We start from the raw sequence: 12,231 nt of genomic DNA, 5'->3' as shown, positions 1-12,231 counted from the left end.
CTCACATACTGTCTGACTGTCTGTACAGTATAACTCCGATACTATCTGACTGTACAGTATAACTCAGATACTAATCGGACTGTACAGGGTTATAGCGTCAGTATAATGGGCTAATAGCATAGTCTTATTTGGAGTGTTGTGTGATATATATACACACACCCACATTACTGCCCACTACATGTACAATACAAACATATGTGCAGCAAAGACAAACGAAAACATCACATCCATTGTTCTGTTGTTAAAGCCACTATGACAGACAACAGAACAGGAATGTTTCCAACCCCAACAAAGACAGTCTCTCTCCTCTCCTCTCCTCTCCTCGGCTGTAAAGGAGAGGAAATGAGGTAAGCACCCAGGCATCCCTGGCCCTGGTCCGCTGGGGAAGAATGTAAGAGGGGGAGAAACAGAGGGATGAGGAGAGGAACGGGGGAGGGAGAGGTAAACTTGACTGATCCCGCAAAGAAACGCTCCTCCCGCAAAGAAACGCGCCTTCCGCAAAGTCAGGGACAGCCAAAGACGCAGGATAAACACACAGCTAACAGCTCCTATAAATTGTGTCATGCAGATCAGGCCAGGGGGAACCCCCCAACTACTCAACCCCACCCAAGCTGTTAAAAATAACCCTCAGTAAAAGACAGATAAGTCAATGTGGGAAAAGTAACCCCCCCCCCAAAAAAGAAATACAGACCAGCAGCTCAAATGCCCACACACTGAGAACTCATGTCACAGACAGTAGGCCTCATCATATCACAGACAGTAGGCCTCATCACATCACAGACAGTAGGCCTCATCACATCACAGACAGTAGGCCTCATCACATCACAGACAGTAGGCCTCATCACATCACAGACAGTAGGCCTCATCATATCACAGACAGTAGGCCTCATCATATCACAGACAGTAGGCCTCATCACATCACAGACAGTAGGCCTCATCGTATCACAGACAGTAGGCCTCATCGTATCACAGACAGTAGGCCTCATCGTATCACAGACAGTAGGCCTCATCACATCACAGACAGTAGGCCTCATCACATCACAGACAGTAGGCCTCATCACATCACAGACAGTAGGCCTCATCGTATCACAGACAGTAGGCCTCATCATATCACAGACAGTAGGCCTCATCACATCACAGACAGTAGGCCTCATCACATCACAGACAGTAGGCCTCATCACATCACAGACAGTAGGCCTCATCACATCAGACAGTAGGCCTCATCACATCACAGACAGTAGGCCTCATCATATCACAGACAGTAGGCCTCATCGTATCACAGACAGTTGGCCTCATCATATCACAGACAGTAGGCCTCATCATATCACAGACAGTAGGCCTCATCACATCACAGACAGTAGGCCTCATCTTTACACTGAGGCACATTTGAGCAGGCGTACGTTGACGTGCCAAGGCCTTTAGGTCATCCCTTGAAGCTGACACCTGACCCAGAGGATCTGTAAGGCCGGAGGAAGAGAGCCTTCAGAAGTACCACGAGTTGGACAGCAGAGTGAAGGAAAAGCAGCCAACAAGTGCTCAGCATATGTGGGAACTCCTTCAAGACTGTTGGAAAAGCATTCCAGGTGAAGCTGGTTGAGAGAATGCCAAGAATGTGCAAAGCTGCCATCAAGGCAAAGGGTGGCTACTTTGAAGAATATAAAATACATTTTGATTTGTTACACAGTTTTTTGGTTACTACATTATTCCATGTGTTATTTCATAGTTTTGATGTCTTCATTATTATTCTACAATGTAGAAAATAGTAAAAATAAAGAAAAACCCTTGAATGAGTAGGTGTCCATAACTATAAAAAATAAAAATCCGATTTTTGACCCATATCACCCAGCCCTAGATTAGGTTCTGTTTGGCCCAGGCTATATCACCCAGCCCTAGATTAGGTTCTGTTTGGCCCAGACTATATCACCCAGCCCTAGATTAGGTTCTGTTTGGCCCAGGCTATATCACCCAGCCCTAAATTAAGTTCTGTTTGGCCCAGACTATATCACCCAGCCCTAGATTAGGTTCTGTTCCCCTGTTTGGTCCAGTCCTGGAAAAAGAGACCTTAAACCCTGCCAGAACTATCTTCAACCCTCTTCTCTCTGCCAGTTGTTAAATAGCTCAAAATAGGCTCAATGTTGTTGCTTCTGTAGTGAGAGAGCCACAATATGGAGGTAATATGGTCCTCTGTAAACAGCAGTTTGAATCCCCATCATTACCATGCCTGTTCAGGAATATCTCTGCCTTACAGGTCACAACATTTTCAAGGTGGCCCAATGTTACAGATTTAAAAAGGAGAGCACTTCTCGGGCCAACTTGGACTCTATAATAAGATTTGGTAATATTTCCCAGACACCACCGCTCTCATCCTGCTCTCAGCAGACCCACAGCTGTACCCAGATAGCTGCTTGGATCGCTCACTTTACGGTTCAGTGGAACACCCACCTTGAAATCCACTACAAACAATCTGTCAACAACGATATATTAGCCTGGGAAACAGAGTACTGCACTGTGAGGTCCACGGTTTAGGTTAGGACGAGACAACGATACATTAGCCTGGGAAACAGAGTACTGCACTGTGAGGTCCACGGTTTGGTTAGGACAAAACAACGATACATTAGCCTGGGAAACAGAGTACTGCACTGTGAGGTCCACGGTTTAGGTTAGGACGAGACAACAATACATTAGCCTGGGAAACAGAGTACTGCACTGTGAGGTCCACGGTTTAGGTTAGGACAAGACAACGATACATTAGCCTGGGAAACAGAGTACTGCACTGAGGTCCACGGTTTAGGTTAGGACGAGACAACGATACATTAGCCTGGGAAACAGAGTACTGCACTGAGGTCCACGGTTTAGGTTAGGACAAGGGCTGGAGTAAATCAAGTAGGGAAATAAAAGTTAACAGGAAATTGAATTTCAAATGATTTCCTGAATTGTATTCAAATGAAATGGGACCAGGGTTGAGAAACAGAGTGGATGATGAAGCCAGGCTTGTGTCTCAGAGTAACATTGTGTTCTGCGGGGCAGTAATATAGCGGAATCAGAACGTGGAAACCACTAGGTAATACACAGATCTCTGCTCAACATAGAACCACAAGGTTATCGGTCTCTCTGGTAGAGCCGAACAGAACAATGTGGACTACAAAATACAAAGTTGGCAGTGTGTCTTTGCCAAGCAACGTATAAAAAGGATGGTTGAAATGAAAACTGAGATGATTATTCGCATTAAAATATAAATCCATGTAGGCTAGAGGCCTCTTTCACAATCACACTATAACTGATTCCAGAGGTCGACCCAAAACAACACGTCGAGGTCGAAAGAGAGGGTGCCGGAGCTTCTTCTAGTGAGGCTTTGGAGGCACGCACACCACCCACCGCTTCCCAGTATATTACTCGCTAATGTCCAGTCGCTAGTTAAAAAAAAGTAAACGAAATCAGGACAAGAGTTGCTTAACAAAGTCATATCCTGGATTGTAACATACTCTCTTTCACAGAGACGTGGGGACATGCTGTCGAAGTCCGTACAGCCAATGGGGTTTTCAGTGCATCGCGCCGACAGGAACAAACAGCTCTCCGGTAAGGAGGACGGGGGCGTATGTTTTATGATTAACGACTCATGGGGTAATTGTAACAACAAATTCCTTTTTGTTCACCTGACCTATAATTCCTCACAATAAAATGCAGACTGTATCATCTCCCAAGAGAACTCTCCTCGGTTATAGTTACAGCCGTGTATATACACTGGACTCTATGCAAACAGGAAACCATATATCATGAGGCTGTATTTATTGTAGCTGGGGATTTTAACAAAGCTAATTTGAGAACAAGGGTACCTAAATTCTATCAGCATATCGATCGCAGTACATGAGCGAGTAACACGCTCGACCACTGTTCCTCTAACGTCCGCGATGCATACAACGCCCTCCTTTTGGCAAATCTGACCATGACTCCATCTTGTTGCTCTCCTCCTATAGGCAGAAACTAAAAACAGGATGCGCCCGTGCTTAGGTCTACCCAACGATGGTCTGACCAAATCGGATTCCGTGCGTCAAGATTGTTTTGATCACGTGGACTGGGATATGTTCCGGGTGGCCTCAGACAATAAGATTGATGTATACGCTGACTCGGTGAGTTTATAAGGAAGTGTATAGGAGACATTGTACCCACTGTGACTTAAAACCTTCCCTAACCAGAAACTGTGGATTGATGGCAGCATTCACGCACAACTGGAGAGCACGTACCACCGCATTTAATCATGGCAAGGCGACTGTAAACATGGCCGACTACAAACAGCGTAGTTATTCCCTCCGGAAGGCAATCGAACAAGCAAAACGTCAGTCAGGAGAAAGTAAAGTCACAATTACAGGCCACATCTCCGTGCCGGGGAGGGGAGGGACCTCTCTACTACAGACCACGTCACCGTTCCCTCTACTACAGACCACGTCACCGTGCCGGGGAGGGGAGGGACCTCTCTACTACAGACCACATCACCGTGCCGGAGAGGGGAGGGACCTCTCTACTACAGACCGCGTCACCGTGCCGGGGAGGGGAGGGACGGGACCTCTACTACAGACCACGTCACCGTGCCGGGGAGGGACCTTTACTACAGACCGCGTCACCGTGCCGGGGAGGGGAGGGACCTCTACTACAGACCACGTCACCGTGCCGGGGAGGGGAGGGACCTCTACTACAGACCACGTCACCGTGCCGGGGAGGGGAGGGACCTCTACTACAGACCACGTCACCGTGCCGGGGAGGGGAGGGACCTCTACTACAGACCACGTCACCGTGCCGGGGAGGGACCCCTCTACTACAGACCACGTCACCGTGCCGGGGAGGGACCTCTACTACAGACCGCGTCACCGTGCCGGGGCGGGGAGGGACCTCTACTACAGACCGCGTCACCGTGCCGGGGCGGGGAGGGACCTCTACTACAGCCCGCGTCACCGTGCCGGGGCGGGGAGGGACCTCTACTACAGACCGCGTCACCGTGCCGGGGCGGGGAGGGACCTCTACTACAGACCGCGTCTCCGTGCCGGGGCGGGGAGGGACCTCTACTACAGACCGCGTCACCGTGCCGGGGAGGGACCTCTACTACAGACCGCGTCACCGTGCCGGGGAGGGACCTCTACTACAGACCGCGTCACCGTGCCGGGGAGGGGAGGGACCTCTACTACAGACCGCGTCACCGTGCCGGGGAGGGACCTCTACTACAGACCACGTCACCGTGCCGGGGAGGGGAGGGACCTCTACTACAGACCACGTCACCGTGCCGGGGAGGGACCTCTCTACTACAGACCGCGTCACCGTGCCGGGGAGGGGAGGGACCTCTACTACAGACCGCGTCACCGTGCCGGGGAGGGACCTCTACTACAGACCGCGTCACCGTGCCGGGGAGGGACCTCTACTACAGACCACGTCACCGTGCCGGGGAGGGGAGGGACCTCTACTACAGACCACGTCACCGTGCCGGGGAGGGGAGGGACCTCTACTACAGACCACGTCACCGTGCCGGGGAGGGGAGGGACCTCTACTACAGACCACGTCACCGTGCCGGGGAGGGGAGGGACCTCTACTACAGACCACGTCACCGTGCCGGGGAGGGACCCCTCTACTACAGACCACGTCACCGTGCCGGGAAGGGGAGGGACCTCTACTACAGACCACGTCACCGTGCCGGGGAGGGGAGGGACCTCTACTACAGACCACGTCACCGTGCCGGGGAGGGACCCCTCTACTACAGACCACGTCACCGTGCCGGGGAGGGGAGGGACCTCTACTACAGACCACGTCACCGTGCCGGGGAGGGGAGGGACCTCTACTACAGACCACGTCACCGTGCCGGGGAGGGGAGGGACCTCTACTACAGACCACGTCACCGTGCCGGGGAGGGGAGGGACCTCTACTACAGACCACGTCACCGTGCCGGGGAGGGGAGGGACCTCTACTACAGACCACGTCACCGTGCCGGGGAGGGACCTTTACTACAGACCACGTCACCGTGCCGGGGAGGGACCTCTACTACAGACCACGTCACCGGGGAGGGGAGGGACCCTACTACAGACCACGTCACCGTGCCGGGGAGGGGAGGGACCTCTACTACAGACCGCGTCACCATGCCGGGGAGGGGAGGGACCCTACTACAGACCACGTCACCATGCCGGGGAGGGGAGGGACCTCTACTACAGACCACGTCACCGTGCCGGGGAGGGACCCCTCTACTACAGACCGCGTCACCGGGCCGGGGAGGGACCTCTACTACAGACCACGTCACCGGGCCGGGAGGGACCTCTCTAGTACAGACCACGTCACCGTGCCGGGGAGGGAACTCTACTACAGACCACGTCACCGTGCCAGGGAGGGGAGGGACCTCTCTACTACAGACCACGTCACCGTGCCGGGGAGGGGAGGGACCTCTACTACAGACCACGTCACCGTGCCAGGGAGGGGAGGGACCTCTCTACTACAGACCGCGTCACCATGCCGGGGAGGGGAGGGACCTCTACTACAGACCACGTCACCGTGCCGGGGAGAGGAGGGACCCCTACTACAGACCACGTCACCGTGCCGGGGAGGGACCTCTACTACAGACGACGTCACCGTGCCGGGGAGGGGAGGGACCTCTACTACAGACCACGTCACCGGGCCGGGGAGGGGAGGGACCTCTACTACAGACCGCGTCACCGGGCCGGGGAGGGACCTCTACTACAGACCGCGTCACCGGGCCGGGGAGGGACCTCTACTACAGACCGCGTCACCGTGCCGGGGAGGGACCCCTCTACTACAGACCACATCACCGTGCCGGGGAGGGACCCCTCTACTACAGACCAGGACCTCGTGCTGAGAGAGTGGACTTAAGCAATGCAATATGAGAAGGGTAGTAATATTTGGGTGAATGTAGTGGCTTCAATTCAATTCAAATCATTTCATTCTCTTTCCTTAATTTGTTCTTTTGACAGGATGCCATCTCTGCCCCCTTGAAAAGCTAGACCAGCTGGCCTTTCAAAACAACAAACGATTCATTCTAATTTAGCTCCAGTGCCACCAGCCTAAGTCAGCCAGCCAGCCAGCCAGCCAGCCAGCCAGCCAACCACCGGTCATTCAGCCAGTCAGCCAGTCAGCCAGCCAGCCAGCCACTCACAGAACAACTTTTCAGCTGCCAAACTAACACATGGTGGATGTTTTCATCCACAGCCCAAGGGAAGCAGGCAGGGCAGGCCGACCCTGAACCACACTGACAGGCAGGGACGAGGGTCGGGGCAGGCCACGTTATCACCTGGTACTCCCTGTATATAGCCACGTTATCACCTGGTACTCCCTGTATATAGCCACGTTATCACCTGGTACTCCCTGTATATAGCCACGTTATCACCTGGTACTCCCTGTATATAGCCACGTTATTACCTGGTACTTCCTGTATATAGCCAGGTTGCTACCTGGTACTTCCTGTATATAGCCAGGTTACTACCTGGTACTTCCTGTATATAGCCAGGTTACTACCTGGTACTTCCTGTATATAGCCAGGTTACTACCTGGTACTTCCTGTATATAGCCAGGTTAGTTCCTGGTACTTCCTGTATATAGCCAGGTTACTACCTGGTACTTCCTGTATATAGCCACGTTATTACCTGGTACTTCCTGTATATAGCCAGGTTATTTTTATTTGTTATTCACGGTGTCACTATTTCCATTTTCTCTTGATGGAAATGGACCCGTAAGCATTTCACTGAGTCTTCACCTGTTGTTTACACCTGTTGTTTACAGGTGAAGCATGTGAAAAATACAATGTGAGTTGATTAGAAATAGCAGCCCTGTAACCAGGCAGGCAGTGCTGTGCCTGGACACATTTAGAGCGGTTTAACGGGAGACAGATAAACTAGCAGCAGCTTGGCCCCTAGCAGGCCTATATAAAGAACCTGTTTAATCTCAACACATCCCGGTTAGGAGATGGAGGATTTTACACACTGGGCCTCTGATGTCCTGTCCTGCCCTGCCCTCTGACGCCCCCGCCCTCTGACGCCCCGCCCTGCCCTCTGACGCCCCGCCCTGCCCTCTGACGCCCCGCCCTGCGACAATTAATTGCCTACCGTCTGTAAGCTGTTAGTGTCTTAACGACCGTTCCACAGGTGCATGTTCATTAATTGTTTATGGTTCATTGAACAAGCATGATAAACAGTGTTATAACCCTTTACAATGAAGATCTGTGAAGTTATTTGGATTTTTACGAATGATCTTTGAAAGACAGGTTCCTGAAAAAGGCCCGTTTATTCTTTTTTTTAGCCGAGTTTACTTTTGAAGCTCATCTCCTGAAGAACCTCCCCCTTTCCTTCTGTCACCACACTACCGAGGCTGTGGGACAGCCAAGAAGTCATCATGTAGTGGAACAGGCTCGAACCCTCAGCCTTCTGGTCCCAAGCCCAGCGAGCCAGCAACTGTGCCACAACAACAACAAAAAAAAAAACATTTATAAAGAGAGAGTGGATATCCACATTTATAAACCTGGGTTGTTACACAACTCCCTCCTTTCACAAGGACAGTTTTACAGCGCCTCTTAAGGGGTCTCCACAGTGATTTCACAATCTGCGCAAATCGGCACTACGGAGCGCCATTCGCCTCGCGTTCCAAAAATTCTGTCACACAAAAGTACATAGGCAGGTGGGCGGCGCCCGTACCGATCGCTTCATAACCACATAACCACACCCCTTCAAATTAGTAGAGTCGGCTATTTGGCCTTACTGAAGAGCTCAATGACTTTCAACGTGCCCCCTTCCCAATAAGACACAGGGTGCCACCTTCCCAATAAGACACAGGGTGCCACCTTCCCAATAAGACACAGGGTGCCACCTTTCCAATAAGACACAGGGTGCCACCTTCCCAATAAGACACAGGGTGCCACCTTCCCAATAAGACACAGGGTGCCACCTTCCCAATAAGACAGTTCATCACATTTCTGCGCCGGTCAACTGCAAGCGCTGTTATTCTGAACGTGGAAAAAGTCTACGAGCAACAACGGCTCAACCGCAGGGTGGTAGGCCACACAAGCTCACAGAACGGGACCGCAGTGCTAGGCCACACAAGCTCACAGAACGGGACCGCAGAGTGGTAGGCCACACAAGCTCACAGAACGGGACTGCAGAGTAGTAGGCCACACAAGATCACAGAACGGGGCAGGAGAGTGGTAGGACACACAAGCTCACAGAACGGGACAGGAGAGTGGTAGGCCACACAAGCTCACAGAACGGGACCGCAGAGTGGTAGGCCACACAAGCTCACAGAACGGGACCGCAGGGTGGTAGGACACACAAGCTCACAGAACGGGACCGCAGGGTGGTAGGCCACACAAGCTCACAGAACGGGACTGCAGAGTGCGGAAGCCTGTAAAGTGTGTCCTCAGTTGCAATATTCCCTACAGAGTTCCAAACTGTCTCAGGAAGCAAAGTCGGGACAATAACTATTTGTCGGGAGCTTCAGTGAAATGGTTTCCATGGCGAAGCAACTTAAGATCATCATGACGCCAAGCGTCGGCTGGATTGGTGTAAAACTCACCGTCATTGGACTCTGGAGAAGTGAAAAAGCGTTCTCTGGAGCGATGAATCACGCTTCACCATCTGGCAGTCCAACGAACAAATCAGGGTTTGGTGGATGCCAGTAGAACGCTACCTGCCCCAATGCATAGTGCCAACTGTAAAGTTTGGTGGAGGAGGAATAATGGTCTGGGGCTGTTTTTCATGGTTCCGGCCCCTTAGTTCCAGTGAAGGGAAATCTTAACGCTACAGCATAAAATGACATTCTAGACAATTCTGTGCTTCCAACTTTGTGGCAACAGTTTGGGAAAGGCCCTTTCCTGTTTCAGCATGACAATGCCCCCGTGCTCAAAGCGAGGTCCATACAGAAATGGTTTGTCGAGAACCGTGTGGAAGAACTTGACTGGCCTGCACAGAGCCCTGACCTCAACCCCATCCAACACCTTTGGGATGAATTATAACGCAGACTGTGAGCCAGGAGGCCTAATCGCCCAACATCAGTGCCCAACCTCACTAATGCTCTTGTGGCTTAATGGAAACAAGTCCCTGCAGCACACAGCAATGTTCCAACATCTAGTGGAAAGCAACTCCAAATGAATGCCCATGATTTTGAAATATGATGTTCGACGAGCAGGTGTCCACATACTTTTGGCTATGTAGTTTACTTAGCATCTATGAATGGGTTAGATCCCACCCACATGAGGGCTAAAGAGAGCATAGCGGAATACAAGTACTAGTTAAAACATACTGTTACAGGGACGCGCTCACCGGCCCAAAAAAAACACACGGTAGTTAGTTGATGCAACCGTCCGTTCACGTCCTACACCGAAGTAATGAAACAGGCAGGTTTGTGAGGCTCGAACCCTCAACCTTCTGGTCCTGAGCCCAGCGCGTCATCAACAGTACCACAAAAAAACATACCGGCACATAAAGTCGATACAATTACAACAATTATTACCTGGGCGCTGGACACCGTTTCTCCCAAATAAAAATTCCAGATAGCACAGAAAAATATTTAGGAGCATATGCCCCCTCAAAATGGTAGCACAGTAGAGTCATGTCAATAGCTTGTTGGATAACAATTTAAATCCACCGTCTGACCAAACAAACATGGATATAACTAACCCCAATTAAGATACAAATAGGGTATTGATTGTGTTACATATCTGTAAAATGGAAACAGTGTCGCTACAAGAGGCAGACAGAGAAGAATCGGCCAGATGGATGTTTAGCTAGCTAGCTAGCTAACAACTGTATGGACTGTTCAGAAAGGAAAGACAGGAAAAATCACCTTCAAGTGTTGTTAACGTACCGTTTAACAACTGTAATGCCGTCTGTCCTGGTCAAATGTCAACAAAACATTATTTCTCTTCAACATGCCCACCCCCTCGAGAAATCCTTCTTTAATTTACTTTTCCGTCGCGTCCCACCTTCCGTTCTGAGCTGATCAAAAGAGTTCTCGTCCAAACAGAAAGTTCACACCTTCTCGCGAGATCTCGACCAAGTCATCGTAAGTCTGGAGTTTGGCTCGACATTATGTTAACTTTGATATGAAAAATAAGTAATACCCTTACATCAATCATGAAAAGTCCCAAACTTTGAAACAGTCATGGTCCTTTTTAAATACATACAGTGATACTTTAATTTACACAGAACGATCATCAAGGACTACTGTAAGTTACTGTTACAGTCCACAAAAGAGTACTTTCATTGCACCTACCATCATGATTTACATTATTCACATGCTTCTCATAACTGTCAAGAGTTGAGAGATGCTTTCGGGAAAACTTTCAGGCTTCAAGGAATTTGGTTGTCCATGTTACAGACATAAATCTGACAGGCCTGTCTATCATAGCCAACATATCCAGTAGTTAAAACTAGAGAGTAGAGAGAGGACCCCCCCCTGGTGTTAACTTGCAGCACAGTCCGTCTTTATAATAACTGACCTGGAATAAACAGAGTTTACTGTTGATGAGTTTTCTAGCTGAAAGTAAAAATGTAGTGTTTTATTAGGATCTCCATTCGCTAAAATATCAATACACACTTTTTATACATTTATGCCTTCATGTGTTCCATGTATCAGGTAACTCATTATAACGGCAACACTGCAGACATTCCTTTTTCCCCATATATTATGACCCTTTGCTCTACTGTTACCACTGCTTTGTCTAAACAGGTCCTGATATCCTGGACTCACAGCACCAGTTGTTCTGTAAACACCAGAAAGAATATCAGTCTCACGTTTGATCCATAAAAACTTGAATATTCACAAAGCAGAGCCGTATATATTTAAGCAATAAGACCCAAGGAGGTGTGGTAAAGCGGAGTGCTTAGGTACGACGCAACGCCGAGTGCCTGGACACAGGCCTTTAGCCGTGGTATATTGGCCATATATCACAAACCCGCGAGGTGGGCGCCGATGACGTAGATGTCGATTAAGGCAGCCCCCCAGCTCTCCGATTCAGAGGGGTTGGGTTAAATGTGGAAGACACATTTCAGTTGAATGCATTCAGGTGAACAATTGACAAGGTATTCCTTATTCCCTTATTGCTATTGTAAACTGGTTACCGACGTAATTAGAGCAGGAAATATAAATGTTTTGTCATACCCGTGTTATACGGTCTGATATACCACAGCTGTCAGCCAATCAATATTCAGGGCTCGAACCACCCAGTTTATAATTAAGGGCTGTGTCCAGGCACTCGGC

The 12,231-nt window shown here is 50.1% G+C and overlaps 1 protein-coding gene across 3 annotated transcripts in view; it reads right to left on the bottom strand.

Annotated features, from left to right (window-relative positions):
- The window catches only part of LOC149970159 (E3 ubiquitin-protein ligase RNF19A-like), a 71,097-nt gene extending 60,085 nt beyond the window's left edge, over positions 1 to 11,012 (bottom strand). Inside the window, exon 1 of one of the 3 annotated variants that reach the window (XM_090228629.1) lies at positions 10,837 to 11,012. The gene's annotated coding sequence lies outside the window, so the exon portion shown is untranslated. Of the gene's footprint in view, positions 1 to 10,815 lie in introns of all 3 variants that reach the window. The other 2 variants (XM_090228631.1, XM_090228630.1) reach the window with 2 other exon arrangements.
- Between the last annotated feature and the right edge of the window lie 1,219 nt (positions 11,013 to 12,231).

Source organism: Oncorhynchus mykiss, unplaced genomic scaffold (genome assembly GCF_057628025.1).
Source record: "Oncorhynchus mykiss isolate SJ-2025 unplaced genomic scaffold, ASM5762802v1 scaffold93, whole genome shotgun sequence".
Lineage (NCBI taxonomy): Eukaryota > Metazoa > Chordata > Actinopteri > Salmoniformes > Salmonidae > Oncorhynchus > Oncorhynchus mykiss.
Note: the sequence above shows the minus strand (reverse complement) of the source record. Positions and strands in the feature narration are given on the sequence as shown.